Source organism: Myotis brandtii, unplaced genomic scaffold (assembly GCF_000412655.1).
Source record: "Myotis brandtii unplaced genomic scaffold, ASM41265v1 scaffold708, whole genome shotgun sequence".
Classification (NCBI taxonomy): Eukaryota; Metazoa; Chordata; class Mammalia; order Chiroptera; family Vespertilionidae; genus Myotis; species Myotis brandtii.
In genome coordinates, this window is record NW_005370777.1 from 3,712,397 (window position 1) to 3,721,886 (window position 9,490).

The following is a 9,490-nucleotide window of genomic DNA, read 5'->3' on the forward strand; positions in this document are numbered from 1 at the left end:
CTGCGAGAGGGCGCAGGCTGGGCTGAGGGGATACCCCCCCCCCTCCAGTGCATGAATGTCGTGCACCAGGCCTCTAGTTTATATATAAAACAATCATCAAATCTTAGCTGATACCACATATTTCAAATGGTATTTGTTGTAAGAATTAAATAAGAAAAGACCTTTTCATAATAGAATTTAACCTTTTTTTTTTTTTAAGGAAATCACATTCACAGAGGTGGGCCGATGGGAAGATTATGCAACAGAATTTTTGTTTAATTGTAATAGTTTGTTTTTCCCTTTTCTTCCTTTTTTCTGTTTAACTTTTTTTCCAGTTTATGAATATTAAAATTGCATAGAAATTTTATTACAGTTCAACAGCACTCCATGTAGAAGGGAAATTCAAATGATCTGCCTCTACTACAATTATGAAATTTGTTTCAAGTTTGGTTTAAAGTATTTTGAAGACAGAGGATTGCATGCTGCAGAGACTTCTGTATATAGCATTTAAGAAGGCAAGTAAGGGTATAGTAGAGGCTCTAGTTACTTTGTGGCCTTCATTCTCTCTGGAAGACTAGAGATTGATAGCCATGACATGTTTAATACCAACTGGTGGCTTGTAGACTTTTCTTGCCAGTTTTATTTATTATTGGAATTACATAATATAATTGAATATTACTAAACCAATAAAAAATCAGTGCATAAGGAGAATTATTTCTGTGAAAATTTTGGGAAGACTCACTAAAAAAATCTTGTGGACTTAGATGTAAGGAAGACAACTAAAAGCCTGGAAAGGTCATACAAATATAGAAGATTTTGGCATTTAGTGCTTTATATGTGTTTTCAAGTTGTACCTTTATTTTGTAAGAGATGCATGAGAAATTGTAGAGTATATTGGCACCTGGTTTATATAAGGAACTCCTATCATGACCTTTGTCTCACAGCAAACGATTGGTAAAGCACATTTGAATGTTTTAAGTTAAAGTACTTAAGGTACATAGGTGTAATCTTTTTTCCTTTTTGTGATTTTCCTGAATTACTGACTTGGTTAGTGGACTGGTCCTAAGTTGTTGATTCATCAGTTTTTATTTTTATTGAATATACCTGTCAGGCATTTTTCTTGAACTCTAACTTGAAGAAAGGTTAGTAGTAGGACTGAAGCACTTTTTCCGACTTTAACATAGATTTTGTAGTAAAATTAGAATAATACTGTGTTTGCATAGTTAGTACTACTTGCAGCAATGGTCATAAAATTTTGTATTCAAGCCATATCCTTTAAGAAGACTTTATAGTTACCTAGGTTTTCGGACCCTCTTATGATCCTTTCTAATCTTGTTTGCCCCCTTTCTTTTGAAAACACTTGGTTTCTTTTAAATTTCCTCTTCCAAGGAATCAGCTGATGTTTCTAAGGCTGACTTTTGAGTCAATATAATAGTTTCATATACAGGAGTCAAAATATTTCATTTTTTAGTAAATATTAGATTAAAATGTGAAACACCTCAACAGTTGTAGCTTATTTGGAAAATTAAAAGGATATTTTTTATTTATGTTTATTTTAATTCTTATCTTAGGGACCTGAAAATACCTTTTAAGAATTCGTGGCAAAGGGATTGGCCTGCACTTGTATCTTTGGAGGCACAGTGCCCAGAGAGGGCCCCAAAGCTTTTTCCTGGCTGCCTACTCTGGAGCAGCTGACTAACCAGCTGCAGAGCACATTGATCTGGTTGTAATTGCTTTCATCCTGGAGCAGAGCAAGTTAACACAATTTAAATCAAGAGCCACATTAGAAGATTCTGGCCTGAGGATAGCCTCTCATTTCCTACCTTTGAAAGGGGGAACAGTTTCAGTCACTTCCTAACTTCTAATGTTGGCACCAGTTGTTACCAGTGATTGGACCTCAGTTCAGCAACCTCAGTACTTGAGTTCTAGCTAGGAAAGAATTCAGAGCCAACCCTCAAACTAGAGGAGAAAGTTTATTTAGAAAGTTACAAAAGTAGAAGTGAATGGTGGAAGAAGTGTGCCTCTGAGCTGCGTGGGGCTCGGAACAAGTTACAGAGGTTGGAGCTTAGAAGAGAAAGGCAAGGAAAAGCACCTAGGGTGAGAAGGGCGGGGAGGGGGGGCGGTGAGGAAAGGCATGCTGGGTCATCCTTCTTGATGGTATTTATCTGGGAGGATCCCAGTGGACTATTCATCAGCTTTCCAGGTGTGTCCTTTCAAGATTGAGGTCTCTGTTGTGTCAGGGGTCTTTACTAGTAGTCAATGCAGCTGGTCCTAATGTCACCCATGGCCTCATTTGTCTGGTTTTGCTGCTTTCCTGGGCCTAGAGCTGACTCACTGAGGCCTAGATGTATTTGATGCTAGTCAGAACCTCATTGTCCTGGGGGTTAATGCTTAAGAGCTATTCTCCACCCCTTCCCCCCTTTTGGCCCTTCCCCCTCTAAGAGGGTCTAACCTGCCAGGGGAGGAAACATGCCAGGGGAGGGTCCAAACCACGTGACCAGTAACTAACATCTTCCTATGTGTTCTTGTCTCTCCTTGTGGTAGGTAACATCCTGAACTTTGTATTTCACTCTTTTGCATTTTATAAATGTTTTATATGTTTGCCTAAAAAATATATTATTTTTTGTTTATAAAAAGAATATACTAAATGTAGTCTTCTGGACTTGCTTTTTTGGTTAAATATCATGTTACTAACATTTATTCTTGTTACATATAGTTGTAATTCATTCATTTTTACCACTGTATAATCTTCTATTCTGCATAATTTCTTTTCTGCCTGTAGACATTTGAGGTGTTTCCAGTATTTATGCTATTATAGATATGTTGCTATGAGCATTTTGTTCATCTGGGTGAACATGTGTCAAAAGTTTCTCTTGAATATGTACCCAGAATAAAAATTGCAGGATCATAGAATATGTAATGTTTAATTTAACTCTACAAGATACTACCTAATTAATTTCCACCATTGTTATAATAATATTGTTCATTTACGTTATTCTTCTCTTAACCGGGATTGTCAGAGGTTTGTCTATTTTATTAATCCTTTGAAAGAACCAGGCTTGTTAATTATGAGGCTTGTTGTAGTGATTTAGGTAAATTACCGTGGTTTAAACTAAAGGCTAAAGCGTAGAAATAGAAGAGGATGGGATTAAGAAATGTTAGGGATATGAAGGCCCCATGATCTGACTAGATAATTCAATTGGCTATGGCAGTTGAGAGAGAGTGGGAAAAGTACAGAATGACTTCTGGGTTTCTGGCCTGTATATGAATCAGGGTATAAGTGCATACTTTTTCTGAGCTTGCAATTGAAAAATGCCCAGGTCAGTTTTGTTTTTCTTTCGTTAGTTTCTATGCCATTATTTTCTAATTTTAAAAATAAAGCATTATTGCCTCATGAAAGTTGGTGGAATACTGTTGTTTTGTTTTCTGTACTAATGTTTGGGAAACATTTCATATAAACTTTACCTTCCTCAAGAAGAATTTGAAGCTGTTATTCCAATATTATCTTTAGTTCACTCTTAACCAAATAAAATAAGCTAGATTGCTCTAGAAAGAAGACAGGTCAGGTATTACAGATCTATAAACTCCCAGCACTTCCTTTATTGTTTAAAATACTAGTTTTCAAGGGACTAGGTTAAGTAATTTGAAGCCAAGAGTAATCAGTCTTCTATAACCTTCCTGTAGTTGTACTTTGAGAATTAACAGTACTTATATGCGAACTCAGGAGCTCTCATCACTTAACTGAGGCACAGAATAATAATTTGGATTTTTTTGGTTTGTTTTTGAATTTCAGTGGAGGAATTTAAATTTTTTTAGAATAATGATGTTTCACTAGTCACCAGAGATGAAGATTCTCAAGTATTAGAGACAATTGGCAGAGCAAGTGTTTTAGAAACAGTTTGTTGTATCTCTCCTAGCTTTACAATTTAAAACTTTTTTAAAAATCAGAGAATTTGATAAAATAAATTTGGCTGCAGTGAATAATTATGTTAAAAGAGAATTTATTCCATTTACAAAGATAAAAATTAATGAAGTGTTACGTTTTTCTGATACTAATTTCTTTCCAAAACTTTGCTGCTTTTTCAGTGGACCTTTTCCTTTTTGTATATAACCATTTGTTTGTCAAGCTGAGGCATTACCTCAAGTGATTACAATTGCTCTTTTGGTTCTGCTCTGAGTGAGACCATTATTATCAAAAGCATCAGATGACATTTCTAATAGATGACTTTTTGAATTCACTGAAACTAAACAGCTGTGTCAAACAAATGCCCTTTCTGTGGGGATTTGTCATCTGTAGATCAATTGATGATTATTCGTGATGAAAATATCTACATTTTGAGTGATTTTGAAATCAGATTTTAATTATATTTTTAATTTTAATGTATAGCCCAACAGCCAATATGCAGAAATAATATGTTTAAAGAAAGTAGTTAATATAACTTTTAGTGTAAAAATACCTTCTAACAGCCAGAAGGCTTGGGGGAATATTTATACCAATGAATGTATTGAGATATAACATTAACAAGTCTGTTAGAGGCTCCTCATTTACTGGTTTAGGTTTTGTCTAAATTGTTATTGAATCCCAGGGATAATGTGTATGTAGGCTTTTTCATTTCATGTACCTGTAGGGATTACTACCTTATTAAAGTCAGCCAATCAAAATAAATTTTATGTAAGTTACCACATTAGTGAAACAGTTTTCAGGAAAAGTGCATTTTGAATATTCTCTTTGTTGAATGAATTGTTTGGCTTTGTAACAATTATAACAACATTTATGTACTAACCTGGAGTTATACTCATCTGCAATACTACAGCTTCATCATTCTGGAAAATATATAACATCTCCCCAAGTTTTTTGGGGGCAGAATTCATATTTCATTTATCTTTCTACCTTCAATGCCTCCTATATTGCCTGGGACATGGTATAGCCTCTATGTGAATGTTTGTAGAATGAATAAATGCAAAACATAAAGGGGAAAGCCTAAGCAGAGCTGTCAGATGAGACAATTAATAGATTGGCTTTAAATAGGGAAAAGATCTTATGTTACAAAAGATGACTAATCTCTATTCCTTCCCTCTCTCTCCATTCATTCATTCAACTATTGAGTGCCAGGTTTTGTACTAAATTCTAGATTGTATTAAATACAACAATGAACAAAACATTAAGTCCCTGTTCTCAAGGAGATTAAATTCTAGTGGAGAGAATCAATAATAAACCAATTTTTAGAATGTCAGGCAATAAGGACATGGAGGAAATTAAAACAGGCAAGGGGGATAGAGTGTAATCTGGGCGTAGAGCTGTCACTATTTCATACAGGGTGGCCAGGGAAATAATATTTGAGTAGAATCTAGATTCTAGGAAGACCAGTAAGGACTCAAGCATGTCAAACTCGCTGCGGGCTTCGAGTTTGACATGCTTGATTAGGTCTAAATTTACATTCTAGGTAAAGATAGTGTGGCTTGGATCAGGATTTTAGCAGTTCACATGGTAAGATGTGGTAATACTCTGGATATAATTTGAAGGAGGAGCCTACAGGTTTTGGTGATGCATTGATGGTAGAGTGTGAAGAAAGGGAAGACAACCACACTGGATGATAGGCTTTTACTAGGATAGTGAAGACTGCAAAAGGAGCAGTGTTTGGAGGAGTGGAGGTACATGTGCTATTTCCCCCCCTTGATATCTGTCCCTGATGCTAGACTAATTTTTCTGTAGTTAGAAGAGGAAAGAGTTGTTTGCTGACTGTCTGGAAATTTGGTATTATGGGAAAAAAAAAAACTGAATTGAGATTCCCTAAGGTAGAACTTTAAGACCTGACTCTCACTTTCAGAAACTTTGTCAAATCACTTCATTTTTTGAGGTTCTTCAAACTGTTTCCTTAACCATAAAATGAGTTGATTGGCCCAGATTTGTCTCTGACATCCTTTCATTTGTCCCAATTTGTTTCTTGATCCATTTATTTTTGGGGGAAAAAAAAACTGAATTGAGATTCCCTAAGGTAGAACTTTAAGACCTGACTCTCACTTTCAGAAACTTTGTCAAATCACTTCATTTTTTGAGGTTCTTCAAACTGTTTCCTTAACCATAAAATGAGTTGATTGGCCCAGATTTGTCTCTGACATCCTTTCATTTGTCCCAATTTGTTTCTTGATCCATTTATTTTTTGGAACTGTTTTGATGGCTTCTCCTTTACCCATTTATTTATTATAGACATTCCTCATGTTTCTGACCTTCTCTCTTATTACCCCTATTTTTCCTCGATTCAATCAGTTTTATAAAAATAACTCTCAAATCCACACTTTAAACTTTTTTTTTCTGAGTTCCAGACTCATTTAAATTTGTTCCAGTAATTTCAATCCTGAATTCATCATCCTACCCCAAACTTGCTCTTCTTCCTGTGCTCAGCAATTGTTAATTTTGATAATATGATTATATGCCTATTATTAAAGCTGACCATTAACCTTATTGAATTATAATGTTCAGTTTGCTAAATAGGTTAATTAGAATTAAATTTTGGAATCTAGCCTACCTATCAGATCTTAGTGTGATTGAAATCCTAAAGCCCTTTTTTGGAGCCTGCAAGGTCAAAATTAAATTTTCATAATACTAAAACATTATTTGCCTTTTTTTTACTGTCTTAACATTTGCATATGCATTGGTATGTAAAACGACTGGCTCCTTATTTCAAATCATAGCAATGACATTTTGTTTACATTTACAGGAAAGAAACAGTTTCACTTAAAAAGGTTTTTTGATAAAGCCGTGAAAGATTAATTTTCTTAAATCTCACCCTTGAGTACATATTTTTCTTAATATTCTGTGTGATAAAACAATTAGCATAAACATTTCTGCTGCATGGTACAACCATAGAGTGGAATAGCAAACACCTACTTAAAAGGATAGCTACATTCATTTACATAAATGAATCTTCATGACATAGTTGAGGGGGAAAAGCTGAAATATAATATTTGATAGGAAAACAGCCTAATTTGGGTCAGGACTCTGTTGCAGCTTTAGTTATATTTAGATCACTGCTGGTATCAAATGTTTTGAGTGCAGAATCAGGACTTGACCTTCATTAGGGCTTGGGATCTGAGCACCTGTGAGACTCAGGTAATCTCTTCATGTGTTTACAGCTCAACCAACAGTTAGTAAAACTGGAAGAGATCTATCTGTTTTGCAGCCCAGCTGCTGGGATTTTGAGCAGCTGGGTCATTTTCTTTTCTCTTTAGCCCCACCCCTGGCTTTTCTCACACCTAGAGAAGTCATTCACCTAATACCCTGACTCACTCCCTCTTGTATGGGCATGACTTTGTGTTTGGTGAAGACTCTGTGCCCCTTGAGGACAGAATTTTTTCTTAGGTCTGCTGCCCTGTTCCCAGCATTTTGCAACCCTACCTCCTCAAGCTCCTGCCCATTCCTCCCCCCTCCCCCCCAAGCTGCTCCAGTACTTGTCATCCTTTTGAGAAAGTGCAGATTTGCATTGTGAATGGGGCCGCTCAGGATTTTAATGTCTTGCCAAAAGTTGGTTAAAAGTTAGGCATGTAATAGGGAAAAAAACAAAGTTAGGCTGGTTTTCCCCTTCTATAGCAGGTTTACTCCTTTCATCATGACCCCAGTCATGTCTTCATTTCTAGAAAGGGCTTATTCCCTCTAGAATTTAGTTCATTTATTTCTTTGCATCTCTGCTCTCTGACTTTAAAAAACTATGATTTTATAGTCTGTCCGACCTGTTCTTATTGTTAAAATGGGAGAAACAATAGTCATTTATTGTGAGTTTGAACATACTAATCATAAGCATTAGTCCTAATATTTTACTCTACTGTCTCTTAAATAATTGGTATAGGCTGATTATTCACATTGAAAATATTTAGCCAGTTTTAAAAATAAAATTCTACTGAAATGAGGTATTGGCTGTATTTAGGCTTGGTGGAAAACTGATATAAATGCCTGCTGACAAAATAGTTAAATGTTTTTATTGTAAGTATACATAAAATTACCATTTTTAACACTTTTAAGTGTACAATATAGTGACATTAAATACATTCAAAATATTATGTAATCATCACCACTGTCTGTTTCCAGAACTTTTTCATCATCCCAAACAAAAACTCGGTATCCACTAGACAACTCCTCATTGCCAACTTCCTCTTATTCCCATAACCTCTATTCTATTTTCTTTTCTTTCCTCTTTTCTTTTTTCTTTTCTCTTCTTTTTTTTCTTACTTTTCTTTCTTTTTTTGCTAATCCTTATCTGAGGATATTTTTCCATTATTTTTTTTTTCAGAGAGAATGGACAACAGGGAAAGACAGAGAGAAACATCAATGTGAGAGAAACACATTGATTGGTTGCCTCCTGCTCAAGCCGCCCTGACCACCCGGGCCGGGGAGGACCCTACAACCGAGGTACTATGTGCCCTTGACCAGAATCGAACCTGGGACCCTTTGGTCCACAGGCTGATGCTCTATCCACTGAGCCAAACCAGCTAGGGCATATTCTAAATTCTGTCTGTATCCATTTGCCTAGTCTAGATATTTCATATAAGTAGAATCATACAATATATTCAATACCTTTTGTGCCTGCATAATCTTTTCAAGGTTCATTCCTGTTGTATCATATGTCAGAACTTCATTCCTTTTTATGGCAGAATAGTATCCCATTGTGAGATAGATAAATAGATAGATAGGATAGATAGGTAGATGATAGATAACCACATTTTGTTTAACATTTCATCTGTTGATAGAAAATGTTTTCACCTTTTATCTATTACTAGAGGCTTGGTGCACAAAACTGTGCATGGGCGGGGTCCTGCCAGTCCACCCCGATCTGGGCCAGCTGGCTGGGGGAGGAGCTGGGGGAAGTTGGCCGGCTGGCCCCACCCCCATCAGGCCGTTTGGGAGGAAGATTCACGCAATAGGCCCTTCCTTCCCCTGGCTGAAGGCACCGCTTTTCCTCTGGCACCTGTGACCCAGGCCTTTGGTCCGGCTGCAGCGAGGCTTGGCTTCTCTGCCAAACCTCTTCAGTCTTCAGTCTTCACTACGACCAGAGCATTCAGTCTTCACTCTCCGCCTATGTATGCAAATTAACCGCCATCTTTGTTGAGTTAATTTGCGTAGTTGCTCTGATTGGCTGCTGGGTGTAGTGGAGTGACACCAATTTACATGTTTCTCTTTTATTAGTGTAGACTAGAGTCCCAGTGCACGAAATTCATGCACTGAGGCGGGGTTGTCCCTCAACCCAGCCTGCACTCTCTCCAATCTGGGACCCCTCAGGGGATGTCCGACTGCCCTGTGGGATCGGGCCTAAACCGGCAGTCGGACATCCCTCTCACAGTCCAGGACTGCTGACTCCCAACCGCTTGCCTGCCTGCCTGATTGCCCCTAACCGCTTCTGCCTGCCAGCCTGATCACGCCCAAACCACTCCCCTGCCAGCCTGATGGACGCCTAACTGCTCCCTTGCCGGGCCGATCACCCCCAACTGCCCTCCCCTGCCAGCCTGGTCACCCCCAACT

General features: G+C 37.3%; 1 protein-coding gene across 1 annotated transcript in view; it reads left to right on the forward strand.

The window, feature by feature from the left end:
* The first annotated feature begins 402 nt into the window (after nucleotides 1-402).
* CDK17 (cyclin-dependent kinase 17) overlaps nucleotides 403-9,490 on the forward strand; it is a 65,975-nt gene continuing 56,887 nt past the window's right edge. The window contains exon 1 of the mRNA XM_005882359.2: nucleotides 403-494. The gene's annotated coding sequence lies outside the window, so the exon portion shown is untranslated. The remainder of the gene's footprint in view (nucleotides 495-9,490) is intronic.